The following is a 10,874-nucleotide window of genomic DNA, read 5'->3' on the forward strand; positions in this document are numbered from 1 at the left end:
GGCAAGCTAAGCAGCTCTGCCATAGTAATTGCCAGTTCAAATACACCTTCCTACTGATGTGAGAATTCTTTTCATGAATGCTTAAAATTCACCAGGTTCCCCACCCATGGACACACACGCAATCTGACGCCCTTACATTGCGCAGCACCATCTGTCACAGTGTCGGCATTTTAATTTTATTAGAGAGCAATTCTTTGCCCCCTAGACAGCATCCAGGGGATGTAGGATTCGTTGATTTCCTGGATATGAGGTCTGAAACAGGGCTTTGGCCTCATAGCCAGGAAACCACACTCCCCACCCGCTTCCCTTCTCCCTTGTAGCCAGCGCAGAAAGAACCGCACCAGCTACCTCTCTGCAACCATGGACGCGAGCAGGAAGCCACTGATGTCATTTCAAAATATGTGTGATGTGATCCTGGTCCCTGTTAGCGGTTTAGTAGATGCATTCTAAACTAATTTAAGATTCCAGACTGTCTTCAAAGGCAGGCCCATGTAGTGTGCATTGCAGTAATCCAGAGGTGGGCAACTTGTGGCCCTCCAGTTTTTTTGACCTACAACTTCCATGATCCCTCATCATTGGCTAGGCTGGCTAGGGCTGATGGGAGTTGTAAGCCAAAATATCTGGAGGGCCACAAGTTACCCCTGCAGTAAGCCAACTTGGAATTTACTAGAACATGGATTACTGAAGCTGGGTTATCTCTGTCCAGGAGAAGCTGCAGTCAGTTTATAAACTTCAGCTTACAAAAAGCACTCAGCACCACTGAGCCTCCAGTGACAATGATGGATTTATGAGCCCCCTAGGCTATATATCTGATCCTCCTGGAAGCATGAACCTCCTTCCAGAATTGTTTGAACACCATCTCCCTGCACAGATGAACCACATACCAGCAGCACCTGTCTTGTTGGGACAGACTTTGAATGGATTGGTCCTCAACCCATCCATTCTTGCTTCATCACATTTTCTATGAGCACAGGAAGAAAAAAAGTAGGAACATGTTTAACAGTACTGTCAAATTCTGCTACCTTACAGCCCCAAAAGAAAGATTGGTTTGAGAGTAGTTGTGCATAGACAGCACATGGGGAAAGAAGGACCTTAAGAAATAAGGTGGCAAGGGCATGAGAGAGCAGTAAGCCAAGGGAAGAAGTGGGACCTGTTATTACTTATTTCATTCGTATACTTTTCCTTCAAATGAATTCAAAGTGGCATACATGGTTCTCTTGCCCCACACCTCATTTTAGGCACACAATGACCCTGTGAGGTAGGTTAAGCTGAGATATAGTAAATGGCTCAAGCTCACCCAGTCAACTTCCTGACTGAAGAGAGATTAGAACCCAAGACTCCCCCTGGGTCCTAGGCTAACACACTATCCACTACACTACCCTGGCCCTAAGAATAAGGGCTAAAAATGGCAGGAGTTGTGAGAAATGAGATTAAGGAGGAAAAAGCAAGAGGGAAGAGTGTGAAAGGAGAAATAGAACTGAGGAATAGAATATACAGGGAGAAGAGCACATGACCCAGTGAGACACTGTAGATGTAACATTCACATATTGGTCTGAAGTAACTAGCCAAATATTTTGGTTCAGGCCTCTGGCCCAGCCTTCCCCAACTTGGTACCTCCAGATGTTTTGGATTACACCTCCCATAATCCCTAACCATTGGCCATGCTGTCTGGGGCTGATGGGACCCATAGTCCAAAATATATGTGGGGCACCCTGTTGGAGAAGCCTGCTTCTAGGCTCTACTAAACAGTCTTAATAATCATGCAAAGAAAGCCTCTATGCGATACTTAGGACAAATCACCTCTCTAAACTTCGCCTAGGAAATCAGTGTTGACACCTGAGTTGTTTGATAGAATTTTTCCTCTCTCTTCTTTACTGCTGGCATCATAACACCCATCCCAGACCAATTTTCCACACTGCATCAAGGTCTAAGCCTCCCCTGCCCTTGAGCCAGATATAAGGGCCTGGCTTCTTCATATCTTCATATCACTTAATGATATCATTTAGCTCAGAAGAAAGCTAATTTTGGGCGGTAAGTGGATTGACTGACCAATTTGTATTTTAAGTTGATAATTCCCCCATGTGCTACACTTCAGAGTGATCCACGGTGAACTGCTTAACACCTTCTGACACTCTGTGCAGTAGCTCTGCCTTCCGCAATGAGTGTGGCAGAGATGCAGGGAAGAGTTAAAAGTGAAGCCTTCTGCCTATTTGAACTGTTTTCTCAGTGCTGCATGTACACAGATACACTTTTGATGTGTTAACTAGAAAATCTGACGGAAGAAGAACAAAGCAGCTGTCACTGAAAGGAAGACACTGATGAAGAACCACACAGCCTTTTATTGAAGAACTGTCAAGATTGATCCTGCAGCACTCAGTTTGTCTGTAGTATTTATCAAAGACCCAGATCAGATGAAGGAAATTTTTAAAAAAGTGGGGGGAGAACTCTCTCTCTGCTGGACAGTTATTAATGGTATCTCAGGTTCTGTTCATTTTAAATGCCTAGGGAGGGTATATTTTTAAGGGTTGTAATATATGCACAACAAAGGATAAGCAAACAGCTTTTCACAACTGAGCAAATGTACTTAAGGTTATGATCATGCATGCCTTTTAAGTGCAAGATAATCTCCTTCTGGAACCCACTCCCAGACAAACATCTGCACCAGCTGATTCACTTGTTTATATTCTAACAGCTCCTGGGACTGGCTTGCATGTGGTGTGTCCCATTATTGACTCCTCATCTTCTCATGATTTGTCTTTGAACAAATAGAATCGACTTCATGTGGCGGGGTGGTGGTGGTGTCAGTAAGACTGCAGTGATTTTATTTATTTTTATTTATTTACAATGTCTATATACCGCTCCTCATCAGAAGATTTCGGAGCGGTGAACAACTTGATAAAAGAATAAAACAATGGTTAAAAGAGTTAAAACTTTTTTTAAAAAAAAAGACAAACCCCAACAAAGTGGAGTTTAACAAACCACAGCTGGTCATGCAAGGAAGGCCTCTTGAAAGAACAACGTCTTCACGAGGCGCCGGAAGGAACACAATGTTGACGCCTGCCTGACCTCTAAAGGCAGGGAATACCACAGGAAGGGGGCCACCACACTGAAGGCTCTGTTCCTGGTGGACTCCAACCAGGCCATAGGTCCATGTGGAAGTGGAACCACCAGGAACATGCCCTCTGATGACCTCAGTGACTGGGCAGGTTGATAAGGAAGGAGGCGCTCTCTCAGCTATCCTGGTCCCAAGTTGTTTAGGGCTTTGTACACTAGTACTAAGACCTTAAACCTGGCCCGGTAGCAAATAGGCAGCCAGTGCAGCAGTTCCCTCAGCAAAGGAGTTACACACTGAAATGGGGCAGCTCCTGACAACAGCTGAGCTGCTGCATTCTCCACTAGCTCCAGCTTCTGGACCAGTGATAACATCCATGGGTCCTTCATTATGAGTTCATCCCAAATTTTGCCAGCTTTTTCTTGCAAAAAGTGATGCAATCAAGGAATAGCTAATGAGGAACTCTACTTAAGCCAAGTGGAGGATCTCCATTTGGAGAGCTTTAGGAGATATAAGATGCAAATATAACATGCTCTTCAAAGAAAGAGAGAGTGGTTTTAGGGTTGTGTTTAGGCATGCACAGGAAGAAATGGATCAACTGAGGCAGACTAGCCTAGTGTCAGAACTGAAATAAATCTGTGACTTCTGTAGTACCAGCCTATGTAGAGAGACAAAAAGGTTGTGTAATGCAAGGAGCATCTAGCACTGAACTCCGATACTGAGTCATTCCGGGCAATCAGAGCACTAAGAACTAGGGTAGCCATGTGACTTTCTTTACAGATGGCAGCCCTCTGTTTGAAGGACTATCCGAGGGCAGTCCTCTATTTGAAGGTGTCCTGTATTTGCAGAGCTGTCCAGTCCAAGTCTGGCTTAAAGATAAAGAATAAAGATGAAGATGAGGCTTACAGATAAAGAGCAGGGGAGGGGCCCATCAACAGTTATCACCTAGCTAGTAGACTGAGCAGTCACCTGATCACAGTGTTTTCCACAATTGTGAGATGCATTGTATTCCTATTTAAGTTATAGGACTTATTTCTATATTTGATCTGTAATAATAAGAGGACGTGTGTCTGTCCAGCCAGCCAGCCAGCCATCCGTCAGTCCAAGACCATGACGCACTTGGGGTTATTTTGTTTTTAAAAATCATTAATTAATTTCAATTTATTTAAATATACCTGTGTGGTTGAAACCTGAAGTAACATCTTCAGCCACTAGGGGCTGACTTCCCTAACTAGCACATAGCTGCAGTCCATATGGGTTTAAGCCAGAGGAGATTAATAGGCTGAGGGACAGAGTTATATGACTGCCCCTCCCTCCTGCTGTGGAAAACCTGCCTCAGGTGTGTGGACAGACCCCCTCCCCCAGAGGGCTATAGGGATATGCCATGGCAGGGGCCAAGCTAGTGGTGCCAGAAAGCTTGGCTCTGCTCAGGTGGGGCAGGTTTAATGGGTTGGATACAGAAACTACTTTCTGTGAAAGGAAGGTCTCTGCTCTCGGAAGGCCACTCTGCCTGATTTTTGGCAGTGTCGCCCCCCGCCCCCAGCTCATCCCATTCAGCAGGGTCTCCTGACTCTGTGTTGCATTTTCAGGGGGCTGGAGGGACTGCTATTGGAAGGAGGGGGAAGGAAAGTCCACTTCTGCCAGTGCTCCAGTATAAATCCAGATCCAACCCATTCTGTCCAATTCTTACAACTACTCAAGTTTGCTTGAGAGCTTTGCTGTATCAAACTAAGGGATAGTTCCAACCCATGCAAAGCCAGGTCTCTTCACTAGTCTATACATATAGGATATCCAAATTTTATGCATATCTATGTCTTCTTTTTTGGTGATATCTCTTCTCTGTTTTGATGATGTGTAAGCAGCCACCCTACTCTTTTCTTTTCCCTGTGTCTTGTATCTATTAGATTATAAGTCTGCAGACAGTGCCGGGGCCTTGGTTCTTATTTTCTCAAGTTTCTAGTCATAGGTGATCTATAAATACAGAATAAAGTACATGTGACTCATGCATCTTTCTTCCCTGTTTCCACTATAAAGTCTGAAGTGTAGGACGGATCTTAGTGATGAAATCCATGAGTCCCACTTTGGGTATTAGAAGCTCCCCAATCCATTTGATAGGCAATGCTTGAAGGGGACATACACCTTCCTCCAACATGACACTATGGTACTTTTCATGTACAAGGCACTCTACATGTACAAATTATAACTGAATCATAAACTGGAAATTAAAGTAAGACTGCAAGCCTACACATATTTAGCTACTTCAAAATCAATAGGACTTCATTCACAGATGATATGTTTAGGATTGGAGCTTTCAGGTGACATATTTTTCTTTTAGAAATTTAACATGTGGCACAAAGTTTGTTCCTCAGAAGTGTACTTTACCCCCTTTTTGTCTCTCCCTTTTTTTTCTGGTGCCACCACTGGCTCTCAGCTCGCATCGTGTGATATTATCAGAGAAATAGGGAAAGAAGTACCAGTCACACTTCTGCTTTCACTGCTTCTTTGAAAGAATTGAAGTGCTCATGCAGCTCAATCCTATGCATGATTACTCAGCAAGTCCCACAGTGTTCAATGAAAATTTCCCTGTCAGACATAGTGGACAAAGGATGCAGTCTTACAGCATCATTATTCAGAAATAAGCTCCATTGAGTTCAGTGGGCTGTTGTCCTGGTAAATAAGGATAAGACTTTCAATGCACCTCCAGCAACATTGAACACAGTGGAACTCAACGGAGGCTGCTGGCTCCTATGCCGGTGGAGCTGTGAATCCGCTCTGGGTTTCAGTCAGAACCAGTCAGAACTCTAAAGGAGCTGTCCAAGGTGTTGAATACAATATCCCAAAGAGGTCCAGAACCTTGGATAGCTCCTTTAGAGTTCTGACTGAAATCCAGAGCATATCATAGCCCCACCGACATTGGGGGCACCAGACTCCACTGATGGAACTTATCCACGTAGATGTGTATAGAATAGTTTCGCCCACTAGTGTTTTACCCGTCATTACCTGCTGCAAAGCATTTCCCTTTAGAGGTTTGCTTTTATTGCATGACTACCATAATTATACTTCAGTTGTTGTTGTTTTTAAAAAAAACACCTCTGGCTTTCTATGACGTTTTATGACATTTGTTATGGTGGTTATTTTTAAATGGTTTCACTGCTGACATCTATAGTTTGTTCTTTTATTGTTTTGTACATATTGCTGTTCTTATTATATTTCATTATTCCTGAAAGCCACCTTGAACTATATGGGGAAAGGTGGGGTTATAAATATTTTAAATCTTAAAAATATTTCCAGAGAGACTCTGCTTATCACTGATTGATTCAACTTCCTGATAAACAACAAGCAATATAGATTTAGGACAGCCTTCTCGAACTTGGGGCCCCCTGGATGTGTTGGACTGCAACGCTCATCATTCCCAGCCAGCTTGTTCCACCTTGTCAAAGTTCCCCTTATGGCCTGGACACCCTGAGCAACTCCTTAAGGATCTCTTGCCTCCTTAAGAATCCCACATTCCTTCTTTTAAATTTCCTCTTCCCAATAACATGGGGTTAAGGCTGCAGGCATGGGGTGATTGGTACTTCAGACACCTGGATGTTAACCACAACAGTTTACTGGTAAATTAAAGCAAGCACATTACAACTAAGGGTATTTTCACAATAGAGCTGATCGATACAAAAGGCATTAAGAGGAAATAAAGTTTGCAAAAACGCAAGTTCCTCTTCTCTAGTTGCCCTTGGATTTTTCCAGGTTGCTTCTTCCTGCTCTCTCTTCAGGCTCTGATCTCTCTGTCTCTCTCTGGTCGCCCTCTCCCTTTATATCCCCTCCTTTCCCCAAATCTAAAGTACAGTTTAAAACCTGGAGAAAAAATGAAACCTAACTCAGGAAAATAAAAAAAACAACAACCAGGGACATGACACTACTCCTCTCAGGGATGCCCCCTCCCAGCACAACACCCCAGGCCTCTAGGCCTGACCTTTGAACCTTGCCTCTGTAGACCTCAAACCTTCACACACGTGACAGGAGACGTTCTTGCTGACACTGAGCTGGTGTTGGCATAAGACTGTTGTTTATAATATGAGACGCATACTCCGAAACCGCAGCCTGGCCATGAACTCACTGAGGTAAGTCACTCTCAGACGCCTTCATCGATAGAGGGAGGGAGTAACAATCGCTTTACAGGCTTGTCGTGGAGGTTGCTGAATTAATGGCTCTGAATCACTTTGACTCTGAGAGCTTAGGAAATGTTCCCCATGGATGGAACACACTTACTGGATTGGATCCAGGCTTAGTCATGCTTACACACATTGAAACTTGCTGCTTTTCCCCCTGGCAAGGCACCTGCTTTAAAATACCTGAGGGCAGGAGAACAGAGCAAACTCAATATGGAGCTCCAGGTGACAGTAATCCCACCCAATGAGCAGTAGGCCTCCCTCTAGAAATTAAGCCTCATTCATTCAATAGGCTGGATCCAGTTTCTGCTAGCGGGAGCGTTACATGAGCAGAGTTCTGCTCAGAATGCTCCCACCAGCAGAAAGGACAGGGGAGGCAATCTTTGCCAATTCTCCCTGCCTCTGAAGCCTCCAATGCCACCTGCTCCATTGTTCTGGAGTGTTCCCTCAACCCTCAGGAGCAGATGTGTGCGTGTGTGAGGGAATAGATGGTCTCCTCCCCCATTCCGCATTTTACACAAACACTGTTGATAGCTAATATCTGGGAAGACACAAACAAAATTCAAAGTGATCTTGATAGGCTGGAGTGCTGGGCAGAAAACGACAGAATTAAATTTAATGGGGATAAATGCCAAGTTCTGTACCTAGGCAAAAGAAACCAAATACAAAGTTACCAGATGGGGGATACTTGTCTCAGCAATAGTACAAGTGAGAAGGATCTTGGAATTGTTGTAGATCACAAGCTAAATATGAGCCAACAATGTGATGTGGCTGCAAAAAAGGCCAATGCTATTTTGGGCTGCATTAATAGAAGTATAGCTTCCATATCACGTGAAGTACTTGTCGTTGTTGTTCAGTCGTTAAGTCGTGTCCGACTCTTTGTGACCCCATGGACCATAGTACGCCAGGCCTTCCTGTCCTCCTCTCTCTCCCGGAGTGTGCTCAAGTCCATATTCATTGCATTGGTGATGCTATCTAGCCATCTCATCCTCTGCCGTCCCCTTCTCCTTTTGCCTTCAATCTTTCCCAGCATCAGGGTCTTTTCCAGGGAGTTTTCTCTTTGCATATTCAGCACTGGTTAGGCCTCATCTTTGAGGACTGTGTCCAGTCCTGGGCGCCACACTTTAAGAAGGATGCAAACAAACTGGAGAGGGTTCAGAGAAGATGAACAGGGGACTGGAAACAAAGCCCTATGAGTAGGGTTGGCGGAGAATTTCTCCCCGAAACTTCGGGGGGGCCAAGCACCAACGTGTTCAGCCCCCCGAACAAGTTTCGGGGAGAAATTCTCCGCACCCCCCCCCGGGACGGGACTTACCTTTGCCGAATGTCCCTCCCGGCGGCGGGTCCGGCCCGCGGTTCGGCGGGTCTTCGTCCGGGGCGGGAGCGGCAGCCGGTCTTTTGACCGGCTGCCGCCGCCGCCATTCCAATAAAAGAAAAAAAAAACGCCCCCGTGATAGGCTACGTGATGATTAACGTAGCCTATCATGGCTAGATTTGCAAAGTCAGCCGTGATAGGCTACGTAAATCGTCACGTAGCCTATCATGGGTGACTTTAAAAAAAAAAAAAGCGCGTACGGATAATGGCGGCCCCCATAGGGAGCCGCCATTCCCGTTTCTTATTTGGTCGCTGTAGTCTACGTAAATCTTTACATAGACTACGGCGAAAATAAGGGCAACGCTATTTGCGTTGCCCTTATTTTCACCGTAGTCTACGTAAAGATTTATGTAGACTACAGCGACCAAATAAGGAACGCAAATGGCGGCTCCCTATGGGGGCCGCCATTTGCGTACGCGTTTTTTTTTTTTAAGTCACCCGTGATAGGCTACGTGACGATTTACGTAGCCTATCACGGCTGACTTTGCAGATCTAGCCGTGATAGGCTACCTTAATCATCACGTAGCCTATCACGGGAGCATTTTTTTTTTTAACTTTTTAGTTCGCGGCCGGGCAAGGCGAGGCGCCTCCTCCCCGGCCTGAATTTCGGCCGGGCGAGGCGGGAAGCCTCCCCCCCGGCCTGAATTTCAGCCAGGCGAGACAGGAAGCCTCCCCCCCCGGCCTGAACTTCGCGGGGGGAGCAGCAAAGCGCCTCCCCCCCACCACGAAAAGCTTCGAGGACAGGTAAGGGACTTTCATGCACCCCTACCTATGAGGAGAGATTGGAAGAACTGGGCATGTTTAGCCTTGAGAAGAGACGACTGAGGGGAGATATGATAGCGCTCTTCAAGTACTTGGAAGGTTGTCACAGAGAGGAAGGCCAGGATCTCTTCTCAATCATTCCAGAGTGCAGGACATGGAATAATGGGCTCAAGTTACAGGAAGCCAGATTCCGCCTGAAGATCAGGGGAAATGTCCTGACTGTTAGAGCAATACGACAATGGAACCAATGACTTAGGGAGGTAGTGGGCTCTCCCATGCTGGAGGAATTCAAGATGAAGCTGGACTGCCATTTGTCAGGGATGCTTTGACTTAGATTCCTGCACTGAGCAGGGGGTTGGACTCGATGGTCTTATAGGCCCCTTCCAACCCAGAATTGTATGATTCTATGATTGTGCAAAATTGTTTTCTTTTTGTATGCAAATTATTTTATTTTATATTATATTGTATTTTTCAGGTTTTAATCTTTGTAAACCACCCAGAGAGCTTTGGCTATCGGAAGATATAGAAATGTAATAAATGGATGAAAAATGTTTTGTTGGATCAGGAGCCTTCAATAGACAGCAGGAAGACCCTGGATCCTGGCTTGAAGTATGACTGTGTCACAGGACTGGTTTTATTTATTTATTTATTATTAAATTTAGTAATCGCCCATCTGGCTGGTCACCCAGCCACTCTGGGTTCTACCATTAGGGAGAGTAAAGCAGTTGCCTCAGATGGCAGATGCTGGGAGGCAGCAGCAAGGTATTGGGCAAAGACCTGTGTGTCATGCAGCCTGCTGTGTGTTTCCTAAGTGGAGGATGTTGCCCCATCACCAATGTTGAAGGAAGATTCAACTGCCAGTCTGGTAGGATTTCGTACATGGACTAGGAGGAGGCGCCATCTTGTCCTTCGCCTTAGGTAGCAAAATGGCTTGGCCTGCCCCTGCTATGTTGGGATCCATCCTGCTGTTTATCTTACAAAATAATGTGCCAGTTCAAAAAAATATTATCCAGTGAGAAGAATGCAGAGTTCTCTTTTTAATTGTGAATTTTCTACTTGCTGTTGTAGTGAGATCCTTTTGGATAAGATGCCCTTTTTCTATTGAGAGTTTTCTACTTGCTTATAGTGCTCCATTGCAGTATTCCCTTTCTACCTTTTTAATACACTTTCATAACAAAATACAAGTGGTCATTCAAAGAGGCTTATTCAGAAGCATTGCTTATTCATTCACCCACAACTAGAAATAAGTAATACAGGCTCTCTCCGTTACAGAAAATGAAAGCTAGAGCAAAATACCAAAAGGCTGCCAGCTTTCAAGTGAAGTTTGAAAGCATGCTGCGGGTTGCAAGAGGTATCCTTTTCTTTCATGTAAATAAATAGATCACTTTACAGCAGATTTTAAAACAGAGACATGAATGCAGACTATTCCAGGGTAGTTTAATCAGCTCTAGAATAAAATGCAGCAAACAGAAAAGAAAACATTACAGAATGTTCTTTTTCAAGCAAAGATGGATACACA

Source organism: Heloderma suspectum, chromosome 2 (genome assembly GCF_057233095.1).
Source record: "Heloderma suspectum isolate Gila_16-S chromosome 2, 16-S_ref, whole genome shotgun sequence".
Classification (NCBI taxonomy): Eukaryota; Metazoa; Chordata; class Lepidosauria; order Squamata; family Helodermatidae; genus Heloderma; species Heloderma suspectum.